Source organism: Salmo trutta, chromosome 19, assembly GCF_901001165.1.
Source record: "Salmo trutta chromosome 19, fSalTru1.1, whole genome shotgun sequence".
Classification (NCBI taxonomy): domain Eukaryota; kingdom Metazoa; phylum Chordata; class Actinopteri; order Salmoniformes; family Salmonidae; genus Salmo; species Salmo trutta.
In genome coordinates, this window is record NC_042975.1 from 32,489,686 (window position 1) to 32,501,881 (window position 12,196).

Genomic DNA, 12,196 nt, shown 5'->3' on the forward strand with positions numbered 1-12,196 from the left:
TTTTGGCTCCCCGTTCCCTTCTCATTGAAGACCTCCGGAGCGCTGGCGTTAACTCTAACAGCCTTTGGCATCCCGAGACAGGAATTCATTTTTGCCTCCTGTGATGGCGGCGAGCTGAGGTTTCAACACTGTGGTAGCTACAAAGTTTGTATTATTATTATTATTATTCTTAGAGACGCATAGCTTTAAACTCCCTACTTCTTACCGTTCCGCTTTCCATGTGCTGAATGAGATTAAATGTTTGCTTACTGATCCCAGTCTGAAATAATTTATGTAATATAAATAGCCGACATTAACTGTATCAGACACAAGATGCGGATCGGGTGTCTGCAGTCCACAGCCCTCCCACATGGTACAGTACAGTACATCACTCTGAGCTCTTCTCTCTGAGCATACTGGAACTTTTCCACGTTCAGCACGTGTGTCACCGTATGTGTATGTGTGTCTGATGAGCACATGTGCCTGTATAGTGTGTCAGAGGCCGCACACGTGTGTGTATAGATGTGAATCCCATCTAGAGATGACCTAGTCGGGGGGCCCAAGATGAGCCAAGTTTATATGAGGAGTGTATGTCCTGCCTGTCTCTGCTTCACACCCCAGCCCACTGTCATTGCAATGCAGCTCTACTGGCCCTGGGAAGGTGACCATGGGCTTATTACGGCATTTACCCCTTACATACTTTCCCCCACGATGTCCATGTCCCAGGTGGGTCACAGCTGTTAAGTGAGACACTTTGTTTGCTCATAAAATAACAGTGTTGACACCAAGAGAAAAACAAAAACGTATTAATGAACCCCTGACACTTTTGAGTTAGTACCTCCCGTCTCTGCTATGCTGCTGGATGGTTCTTTAGTCCCAGGAGGTTATATTTGTCCTTAGAATATCTCACTTTTCTTTTCACTTCTGTGTGGACATGAAGACTACCATTTCTCAGGCCCCCCTATGAGCTGTGAGTTCGGCCACCGCCGCTATATCTGCCTTCAGTGAGCTGAGCAATGTAGCCCCTGATCCTCTGGCAGGCCCCAAGTCATAGCTCATAGGGGGATTAACGTTTTCAGTCTGTTCCTAAGAGAAAACAGAGCAGACTTTTTCCACTGTGGGTGCAACACTTGGTGGGCTTTAGAAGCTAATAGCGTGTAATGAGAATGCTTGAGAATGATGCCGGAGGGGATGGCTGCCGTTTTACGGGCTCCTAACCAACTGTGCTATTTTGTGTTTTTTCACATTGTTTGTAACTTACTTTGTACATAATGTTGCTGCTACCATCTCTTATGACCGAAAAGAGCTTCTGGACCTCAGAACAGCGATTGCACACCTCTAACTGGACGAAGGTTTTTCTTTGATGAGTCCGATGCGAAGGATATACTGTTTCACCGAGACCAGTCCCAATCCCTGTCATTCTCATGAAGAAAAGACAGAGGTACAGGGGGTGGCGATCGGGGTGCCTTGTTAGAATAAGTTGACGAGTTGGTAACACTACCATCCGTTCTATTGGTCAACGTGCAATCACTGGAGAATAAACTGGATGAGCTCTGTTTGAGACTATCCTACAAACGGGACATTAAAAACTGTAATATATTATGTTTCACCGAGTCGTGGCTGAACGACGACACGGATAATATACAGTTGACCAGGTTTTCCATGCATCGGCAGGACAGAACATTTTGAAAAGAAGGTTGACTACATCCAATCCTCGTTTGTTAAGTCAAATGACACCGCTGGTTCTGCTCACATTGCCCTACCCTATGCTTTGACCTCTTTCTCCCCTCTCTCTCCAGATGAAATCTTGCGACTTGTGACGGCCTCCCGCCCAACAACCTGCCTGCTTGACCCTATCCCCTCCTCTCTTCTCCAGACCATTTCCGGAGACCTTCTCCCTTACCCCACCTCACTCATCAACTCATCCTTGACCGCTGGCTACGTCCCTTCCGTCTTCAAGAGAACGAGAGTTGCACCCCTTCTCAAAAAACCTACACTCGATCCCTCCGATGTCAACAACTACAGACCAGTATCCCTTCTTTCTTTTCTCTCAAATTCTTGAGCGTGTCGTCCTTGGCCAGCTCTCTTGCTATCTCTCTCAGAATGACCTTCTTGATCCAAATCAGTCAGGTTTCAAGACTGGTCATTCAACTGAGACTGCTCTTCTCTGTGTCACGGAGGCTCTCCGCACTGCTAAAGCTAACTCACTCTCCTCTGCTCTCATCCTTCTAGACCTATCTGCTGCCTTTGATACTGTGAACCATCAGATCCTTCTCTCCACCCTCTCCGAGTTGGGCATCTCCGGCGCGGCTCACTCTTGGATTGCGTCCTACCTGACAGGTCGCTCCTACCAGGTGGCGTGGCGAGAATCTGTCTCCGCACCATGTGCTCTTACCACTGGTGTAATCTTCTCCTTTCCCCCTTCTGATAACCAGGTGGTGAATCGCATCTCTGCATGTCTGGCAGACATATCAGTGTGGATGACGGATCACCACCTCAAGCTGAACCTCGGCAAGACGGAGCTGCTCTTCCTCCCGGGGAAGGACTGCCCGTTCCATGATCTCGCCATCACGGTTGACAACTCCATTGTGTCCTCCTCCCAGAGTGCTAAGAACCTTGGCGTGACCCTGGACAACACCATGTCGTTCTCCGCTAACATAAAGGCGGTGACCCGATCCTGTAGGTTCATGCTCTACAACATTCGCAGAGTACGACCCTGCCGTACACAGGAAGCGGCGCAGGTCCTAATCCAGGCACTTGTCATCTCCCGTCTGGATTACTGCAACTCGCTGTTGGCTGGGCTCCCTGCCTGTGCCATTAAACCCCTACAACTCATCCAGAACGCCGCAGCCCGTCTGGTGTTCAACCTTTCCAAGTTCTCTCACGTCACCCCGCTCCTCCGCACACTCCACTGGCTTCCAGTTAAAGCTCGCATCTGCTACAAGACCATGGTGCTTGCCTACGGAGCTGTGAGGGGAACGGCACCTCCGTACCTTCAGGCTCTGATCAGACCCTACACCCAAACAAGGGCAGTGCGTTAATCCACCTCTGGCCTGCTGGCCCCCCTACCTCTGCGGAAGCACAGTTCCTGCTCAGCCCAGTCAAAACTGTTCGCTCCTCTGGCACCCCAATGGTGGAACAAGCTCCCTCACGACGCCAGGACAGCGGAGTCAATCACCACCTTCCGGAGACACCTGAAACCCCACCTCTTTAAGGAATACCTGGGACAGGATAAAGTAATCCTTCTAACCCCCCCCCCCCTTAAAAGATTTAGATGCACTATTGTAAAGTGGTTGTTCCACTGGATATCATAAGGTGAATGCACCAATTTGTAAGTCGCTCTGGGTAAGAGTGTCTGCTAAATGACGTAAATGACATAAATGTAAATGTAGAACAGCTACGTCCGGTAAGACGAGGGGTGGTGGTGTGTGTCTATAACAGCTGTGTGTCTATAACCTCTCTAGGGGGTGTGGGACGGTAGTGTCCCACCTGGCCAACATCCAGTGAAATTGCAGAGCGCCAATTTCAAAAACAGAAATACTCATTAGAAAAATTCATAAGACATACAAGTGTTATACATCAGTTTAAAGACTAACTTCTTGTTAATCCAACCACGGTGTCAGATTTCAAAAAGGCTTTATGGCGAAAGCATACCATGCGATTATCTGAGAACAGCGCCCAGCATACAAATCATTACAAACAGTTACCAGCCAAGTAGAGGAGTTACACAAGTCTACAATAGCGATAAAATGAATCACTTACCTTTGATGATCTTCATATGGTTGCACTCACAAGACTCCCATTTACTCAATAAATGTTTGTTTTGTTCGATAAAGTTCCTCTTTATATCCAAAAACCTCAGTTTTGTTCGCGCATTTTGTTCAGTAATCCACAGGCTCAACAGGCAGACGAAAAATCTGAAAAGGATCAGTAAAGTTCGTAGAAACATGTCAAACGATGTTTATAATCAATCCTCAGGTTGTTTTTAGTCATAATAATCTATAATATTTCAACCGGACAAAAGCTTTGTCAATATAACAGGAAAACAAGAAAGGCGCACTCTCGGTCGTGCGCATGAAAAACCTCTGGGACACTGCAGTGTCCACTCATTCAGAGTGGTCTTACTCCTTCATTTCATTTTTCAGAATACAAGCCTGAAACGATTTCTAAAGACTGTTGACATCTAGTGGAAGCCATAGGAAGTGCAATTTGCGTCCTAAGTCAATGGAATCTGTATAGGCAGTCAATGGAACACTACAAACATAAAAAAAAATCCCACTTCCTGGATGGCAGTTTTCTTTGGGCACACTTTTCATCCGGAGGTGAAAATAGTGCCCCCTACCCTAGTGAGGTTAAGGAAGTCTCAAGGTATTGCTCGCCTGAGGTAGAGTAATTCATGATAAGCTGTAGACCACACTATCTACCAAGAGAGTTTTCATCTGCAGTGCATTTGGAAAGTATTCAGACCACTTAATTTTTCCACATTTTGTTACGTTACAGCCTTATTCTAAAATTGATTACATTTGTTTTTTTCCTCATCAATCTACACACAATACCACATAATGATAAAGCAAAAACAGGTTTTTAGAAAAAACTTAAATATCATATTTACATAAGTATTCAGACCCTTTATTCAGTACTTTGTTGAAGCACCTTTGGCAGCAATTACAGCCTTGAGTCTTCTTGGGTATGACACTACAAGCTTGGCACACCTGTATTTGGGAGTTTCTCCCATTCTTCTCTGCAGATCCTCTCAAGCTCTGTATAGTTGGAGGTGTAGTGTCGCTGCACTGCAATTTTCAGGTCTCTCCAGAGATGTCAGATCGGGTTCAATTCCAGGCTCTGGCTGGCCCACTCAAGGACATTCAGAAACTTGTTCCGAAGCCACTCCTGCATTGTCTTGGCTGTGTGATTAGGGTTGTTGTCCTGTTGGAAGGTGAACCTTCAGCCCATTCTGAGGTCCTGAGCACTCTGGAGCAGGTTTTCATCAAGGATCTCTCTGTACCTTGCTCTGTTCATTTTTCCCTCGATCCTGACTAGTCTCCCAGTCCCTGCCTCTTAAAAACAGCATAATGCTGCCACCACCATGCTTCACTGTAGGGATGGTGCCAGGTTTCCTCCAAATGTGACGCTTGGCATTCAGGCCAAAGAGTTCAATCTTGGTTTCATCAGACCAGGGAATCTTGTTTGTCATGGTCTGAGAAACCTTTAGGTGCCTTTCGGCAAACTCCAATCAGGCTGTCATGAGGCTTTTACTGAAGAGTGGCGTCCGTCTGGCCACTCTACCATAAAGGCCTGATTGGTGAAGTGCTGCATAGATGGTTGTCCTTTTGGAAGGTTCTCCCATCTTCACAGAGGAACTCTGGAGCTCTGTCAGAGTGACCATCGGGTTCTTGGTCAAAGAGGTGACAAAGGCCCTTCTCCCTCGATTGCTCACTTTGGCCGGGCGGTCAGGTCTCGGAAGAGTTTTGGTGGTTCCAAACTTCTTCCTTTGAAGAATGATGGAGGCCACTGTGTTCTCGGGGACCTTCAATGCTGCAGAGCTATTTTGGTACCCTTCCCCAGATCTGTACCTCGACACAATCCTGTCTCTGAGCTCTACGGACGATTCCTTTGACCTCATGGCTTGTTTTTTTTCTCTGACATGCTGTGGGACCTTACATAGACGTGTGTGTGCCTTTCCAAATCATGTCCAATCAATTTCATTTACCACAGGTGGACTCCAGTCAAGTTGTAAAAACATCTCAAGGATGATCAATGGAAACAGGATGCACGTGCGTGCTTAGTCCCCTCCTGTAATCCCTGTTCACCCACAACTGCGTGGCCTAGCACGACTCCAACACCATCATTAAGTTTGCTGATGACACAACAGTGGTAGCCATGATCACCATCAACGATGAGACAGTCTATAGGGAGGTCAGAGACCTGGCAAGTGGGGTGCCAGGACAACAACTTCTCCCTCAATGTGAGCAAGACAAAGGAGATGATCATAGACTACAGGAAAACGAGGGCCGAACACGCCCCCATTCACATCGACGGGGCTGTAGAGGAGCGGGTTGAGAGTTTCAAGTTCCTTGGTGTCCACATCACCAACAAACTATCATGGTCCAAACACACCAAGACAGTCGTGCAGAAGGCACGACAACACTTTTTCCCCCTCAGGAGACTGAAAAGATTTGCCATGGGTCCCCAGATCCTCAAAAAGTTGTACAGCTGTACCATCAAGAGCATCCTGACCGATTGCATCACTGCCTGGTATGGCAACTGCTCGGCATCCGACAGTAAGGCGTTACAGAGGGTAGTGCATCACTGGGCAGTATCACTTCCTGCCATCCAGGACCTATATACTAGGCGGTGTCAGAGGAAGGCCCAAAAAGTTGTCAAAGACTCCTGTCACCCTAGTCATTGACTGTTCTCTGCTACCGCACAGCAAGTCCAAAAGGTTCCTTAACAGCTTCTACCCCCAACTCATAAGACTGCTGAACAATTAATCAAATGGCCATACAGACTATATACATTGACATCCCCCCACTCCTCCCTTAGCTTTTATACTGCTGCTACTCACTGTTTATTATCCATGCATAGTCACTTTACCCCTACCTAGATGTACAAATTACCTCCACTAACCTGTACCCCAGCACATTGACTCGGTACCGGTACTCTATGTATATAGCCTCGTTATTGTTATTTTATTGTGTTACTTTTTATTACGTTTTTTATTTTAGTTTATTTTGTAAATATTTTCTTAACTCTATTTCTTGAACTGCATTGTTGGTTAAGGGCTTATAAGTAAGCATTTCACGATAAGGTCTACACCTGTTGAATTCGGTGCATGTGATTTGATTTGATTCTATTTTATTTGGATGCCCTCTCCACAGCGCAGGGCAGGGCAGCTTTACGAGACCCGTCGAGGGGCTTAGCTAGTGGGGCTGCTGGAAAGACGAGACGGGCCTCTGGTGTTATGGGCGAAGTGGAAAAGGCTTTGTGTCTTTATTTCATCAGAGCTCTGGATGACACTTGTAAAGTCGTGTGTGTGTGTGTGTGTGTGTGTGTGTGTGTGTGTGTGTGGCTAGTCTGTGGGAGGGCAGAGTAACTAATAACCTTTAATCAAAGCAGCACACCCTTGGTTATTCTGTCTGTTGGTGAGAAATGTTGCCACACCTTTCTCCCACCTGCCAGCCCTGTAGTAAATACAAATAAACCAGCCTCTCTGACCTGGAGGCTTTATGTGCTGAGGGTGTTCTGTTGGACAGGTCCACACACACGCACACAGGTACGAGCCAGGGTGTGCCCTGCATATAAACCCTACTACGTGCCCAAGGGTATTTACTAAGTTAGGTATAGAGTCAACCCTGGGCACATACACGCACAGATCATGTTTACATGAGGAGATTAAAGCCCGGAGCTCAACTGCATGGCTCTCAACAGTTCTGTGAGCTTATCATAGTGACAATTGGCACAGTTCATAGTATGGCTGTGGTGAAGGGAACGATGGTCAGTGATAAAGCAATCATTTGTCATTGAAATGAAGGCAGGTACTGTACGTGCTGAGAAGTTGTTTCTCAATCAATGCTTTATTTCTTAGCTAACTGCTTTATTAAAGACAACATACAGTATCTAGTGTGCATTATGTAGAATATCAAACATGCAACTAGATTTCATCCACCAAAACATAAAATAACGCCACCGAGAATACCTTCACATTGGCTTGTAGTTTGCTTATCTATGTTTTATTATTTGTAGAAAATCATCCCTAACCTTTATACAGTTCTTTTAAACTCTGGATAAATATCAGGAATGTGATGTTTCTTCTTTTCTTTAATTCAATGTTTCAGCAAAACGATTCCTCAATATCTTCATCTATAGAATTAACTGTCGTATTCAAGAGGATTGTTTGAATTGATTGGTCAGATTGGAAAAGTCTCTTCTATCATTCCATTCTACCACCAAGTCATGTTGTAAAGAAAATCTGGAAGTGGTGGGCAGCTGAACATGGTGTTTTGAATCAGAAAATAGAATTTTCGAATTTGATGGAAATGGGAGACAAAAAGTGGTAAAAATCATCACACACAGCTAACAAATCATCATATCTGCTGAGTGAGGCTGAGCCTCAGCCAAAGAGCCACCCAAGCAGAATAACGCAAAGTTCCATCTTCGTCAGCAGAAGAACTGAGTAAAATAACATTCTCTCAGGATTCCTCTCATCTGAGGCAGACTATTTTCTTCTGATATATTGGAGAAAAGAAACAGACAAAAGTTTTCATAGAACTAATTTCTTAATCAGTAGTTAATCACAATAGTATTTCATGTATAATTCCATTCACAGAATCCTCAAAAATAAGCAACCATTCCTGCCATGCCTCTGCCAGACAGACCAAAGTAGGTCAGATGAAATGAAAGGCATGCTTGTCTGGTCACGGGGCTGTTGGGCTCTCCAGGAGAGGAAGTGCTGTCTCCGTGATGTGTCTCCCAGGTGGCCTATAGGGAGTGACTGTGAGGAGAGCTATATGTCCCCCATGGGTCCTGTCCCCCAGCTCAGAGCAGCCCCCACCCCTCCGAGTTATATACAAACTGTGGTGTTATTAGTTACCTGAGCCACTCGAGCAGCACACTTTAGAGAGAGAAAAAAGAGCAACACTTTTTGCAGTCTGTAAAACGTTCACCTTTAGCCCCACTCAGAACAAGACGTTTTCCAGCCTAATGCATCCCTGCTTTTAATATGGGACCGTTTTCCCTATTCTTTTTTGACCATCTCCCTTTGCTCTTCAGCAGAAAGAGGTATCAGCTAACACCTGACATGCCGTTCATTCGCAGGCAGGCCATGCAACAACGAGAAAGAGAAGTGGTCACACTCCTGTCTGGAGCTGACCTTCTGGAGGAGTTGATATAGAGCAGAGCTGCCTGCCAGAGAGAGAGAGAGAGAGAACAGGAGAGAGAGAGACAGAGCAAGAGAGAGAGCAAGAAAAGAACAGAGGGCTTTCCTCCCCAAGCCATTGTTTTCCTCCAGATCACCTTTTAGCCAATGTTTATGCCCACTGCTCATGCTCTATTGAAGCGATCAGGCTTTTCTCCCCAAGACTCCTCACAGGCCCTGGAAACGATTGGAAGAGATGACGCTTATTTTATAGACACCGTATGTCCCATCCACTGTTCTACTAAGATAGAATGGGTGTCTTGGCGTCCTGTTTCCATGTGAAAAGGACAATATAGATACAATGTTTCATGTATCAGAATTATAGCCAGGTGTTTTTGTTTTATTACTGATTCAGTGAATGTCTCTGTTCTGTAGAAGGCCTCAGCTGTGTGTGTCCAGGGGAATTAAGCAGGTTTAGGTTTAAATCATGTGGGATTTTCTGGGCTGAGTCGAGCTGTCCTCTCATTTAGTGAAGTCTGTGTACACTTGGCCTGGGATGAATTAAACCATTATTAATTACCCTACATGCAGTTCAGCAGCCCCATAAATAACCATGAAAAAAGGGACAGATAGACCCGCTAGACCCCTGACGGGAATACGCTGTGACTGTGAGTTTAGAGGCTTGGTAGCGGAAAATGACGCTTCAGACTCTGAATGTAAATGTCATTTATTTTTTACAGTTGTAATGACCATGAACCTGCTTATAGCTTATATAAATAAACAACAACAATTTCCAGACCTCCACAACTGTCAAGCTTGCGTCAGCTACCTCTGCAAACCTATGTGACCGCTATGAAGATATTTTAAAACTTACTCAAACAGCACAGTAATAAGATGTTCACAAAATGTAATTTTGTTCATCAAGGGCTGACCGAGAAAGTGCTAGGCCTATAATTTCATATTTCTGAGTCCAGTGCTGGGAATAAATTAAAACAAGCATATCAAACCACATATTTGATATAAATCGTGAAGGATCGTCTTGTGTAAGAGGGCTGTTGTACTGATTTATTTTCTCCCCCCCTCCCTGTTCTTGTTTCTCCCACCAACCCACCAGGCTCACAGAGAAGGTGTGTGGTGCATCAAAAGGCCAAGAGACCCTCAGGCACCAAAGGCCCAAAGAACATCACTATGAACAGGTTTACATTATTTTTGTGTTATATTTGTCAAAAGGATCCACTGACTTTCATTCAACTTTCTCAGCGCTCCCAGTCCTCATCATAATCATAATCAACATCAGCATTATCATTACCAAATCAAATTTGATTTGTCACATGCGCCGAATGCAACGATAGACCTTACTGTGAAATACTTACTTACAGGCCCTTAACCAACAATGCAGTTCAAGAAATAGAGTTAAGAAAATATTTACTAAATAAACTAAAGTAAAAAAAAATGTAATTAAAAGTAACAATAAAATTAAATAACAATAACGAGGCTATATACAGGGGGTACCGGTACCGAGTCAATGTGCTGGGGTACAGGTTAGTCGAGGTAATTTGGTAGGGGTATGTAGGTAGGGTAGGGGTCAATGTAAATAGTCCGGGTGGCCATTTGATTAATTGTTCAGCAGTCTTATATCTTGGGGGTAGAAGCTGTTAAGGAGCCTTTTGGACCTAGACTTGGTGTTCTGCATGCTCATTAACACCCGTATATTGGGATCTTCTCTGAAAACTGCGAATTCATAGACTGTACAGTAGGTGCAAATTAACCACGGTACGTATTTGTTGATTCTATTGAGGCCATCATTTCAAGCCCCGTACTTGGCCAGCTCATGTAAAATATGAGGTCAGTTTATTTTTTTAAATCAGCCTCCGTTTCAATCCCACTCGAGCTCACCCCACCACATTCTGCATCGGCAACAGAAGAAAAAAAAATGTGCTCCATCCTTTCTGTTTCACCCTGAGCAAGTCCTCATTCATACTTAAACCCAAATTATTTGTTGAAGGCGATTACAGTTTTAATAACCGTAAGAGGAGAATGCCTGTGAATTGCCTAGTCAAAATATTTATACTGCGCTCAGAATAAAATGGACTGGTTTTTGCCAGAGTTCAGTGGAGACAGTATAGCTTTATGTTTGTCCACAGCCTGCCAACCCTGTTGCTACAACCCCTCCACATCCTAGTCCAAAGCAGAGGCCGTATAGAACAATCATTTAGCTGAGTCCATTTGGACTCATACACAACTAAAAGGACAGGAGTGTGTGTGGATGGGTGATGCTGATGTGTAGAGGTGGGAGGCAGAGGGTGGTAGCTGTTCAATGCCCTCCTTGTGTGTCACCTTGCTGGCACAACCGGGCCTGGTGAAAAATCCCTCAAGAGTCCTCAAGTTTATCATCTTATCATTGTAAAACAATCAGTACAGGAACAAGCACCTCATTCCCTGGGTTTTCACAGACAAGGAAAATAATGAGGAAGCTACAGTAACCCTGTGTGGAACAGATTACATAAGTGAAGACTGTGTTTCATAAGTAGGTGCCAGCGAGATGTGATAGGATCTTAATGTGGTGTTAAATGTATGTGAATGTTTACACTTACTTTTGACATTTCGTGTCAAGACTTTTAAATAACCATTCATCGTAATTCAAATGGCAATATGGGAATTACTTTATGAGTCCCTTAGATTAGTTGATGGAAGGCTAATGTGCAATGAATGGCTTCACTGTAAATGGCTTCACAAAATGGCTTCACTGTAAATTTTGTTCACGGTTAAAAAATGTATTGCACAATATCAAATAAATGTTGCCCTGGGAAAATGTCTTTGTCAATAATACTACATGATAAAAAGAGTTGGACCACACTGTAAATATGAAACACAGCACACAACATTTTTGAGTTTTATGATTAAAAACAAGGAATATAATATAATGTATTGCTTTGTTATTCACCACAGTTCCTATGAGCAATATGTTAGAATGTGCCACCGAGCCATGCTTCTACTGGCCATATTGTGTTATGCATCAGTGGTAAAGCTGGTCAGATAAATGGCTCTCAGGAGTGGATGGCATGTTGTGTAGACAGGTAATACAGTAGCTGGTTCTTCTGGCCATTAGCTGAGTGCGGGCTGCTGTTGGTCTCTGAGACAGGTAATGGAGAGACAGTTCTGTTCACTGAATGATAAGGATCTTGCTATTAGCCACACTGCTGCTCAGACCCGTTGCACCATATGGAGGAGACCAGAAAAGATTATACAGATTTTCAAGAAGGATTTTACACAGAAATAATCGCTTGACTTTCTAAAAAGGACGTACTCTTACTGTACATGTATTTCTTTCAATATATACACCGAGTGTACAAAGCATTAGGA

General features: G+C 44.5%; 1 long non-coding RNA gene across 1 annotated transcript in view; it reads left to right on the forward strand.

The window, feature by feature from the left end:
- The window catches only part of LOC115154353 (uncharacterized), a 47,529-nt gene that overhangs the window by 12,874 nt on the left and 22,459 nt on the right, over nt 1–12,196 (forward strand). The window contains exon 4 of the long non-coding RNA XR_003867875.1: nt 9,948–10,029. This is a non-coding gene — a long non-coding RNA (uncharacterized LOC115154353). The remainder of the gene's footprint in view (nt 1–9,947; nt 10,030–12,196) is intronic.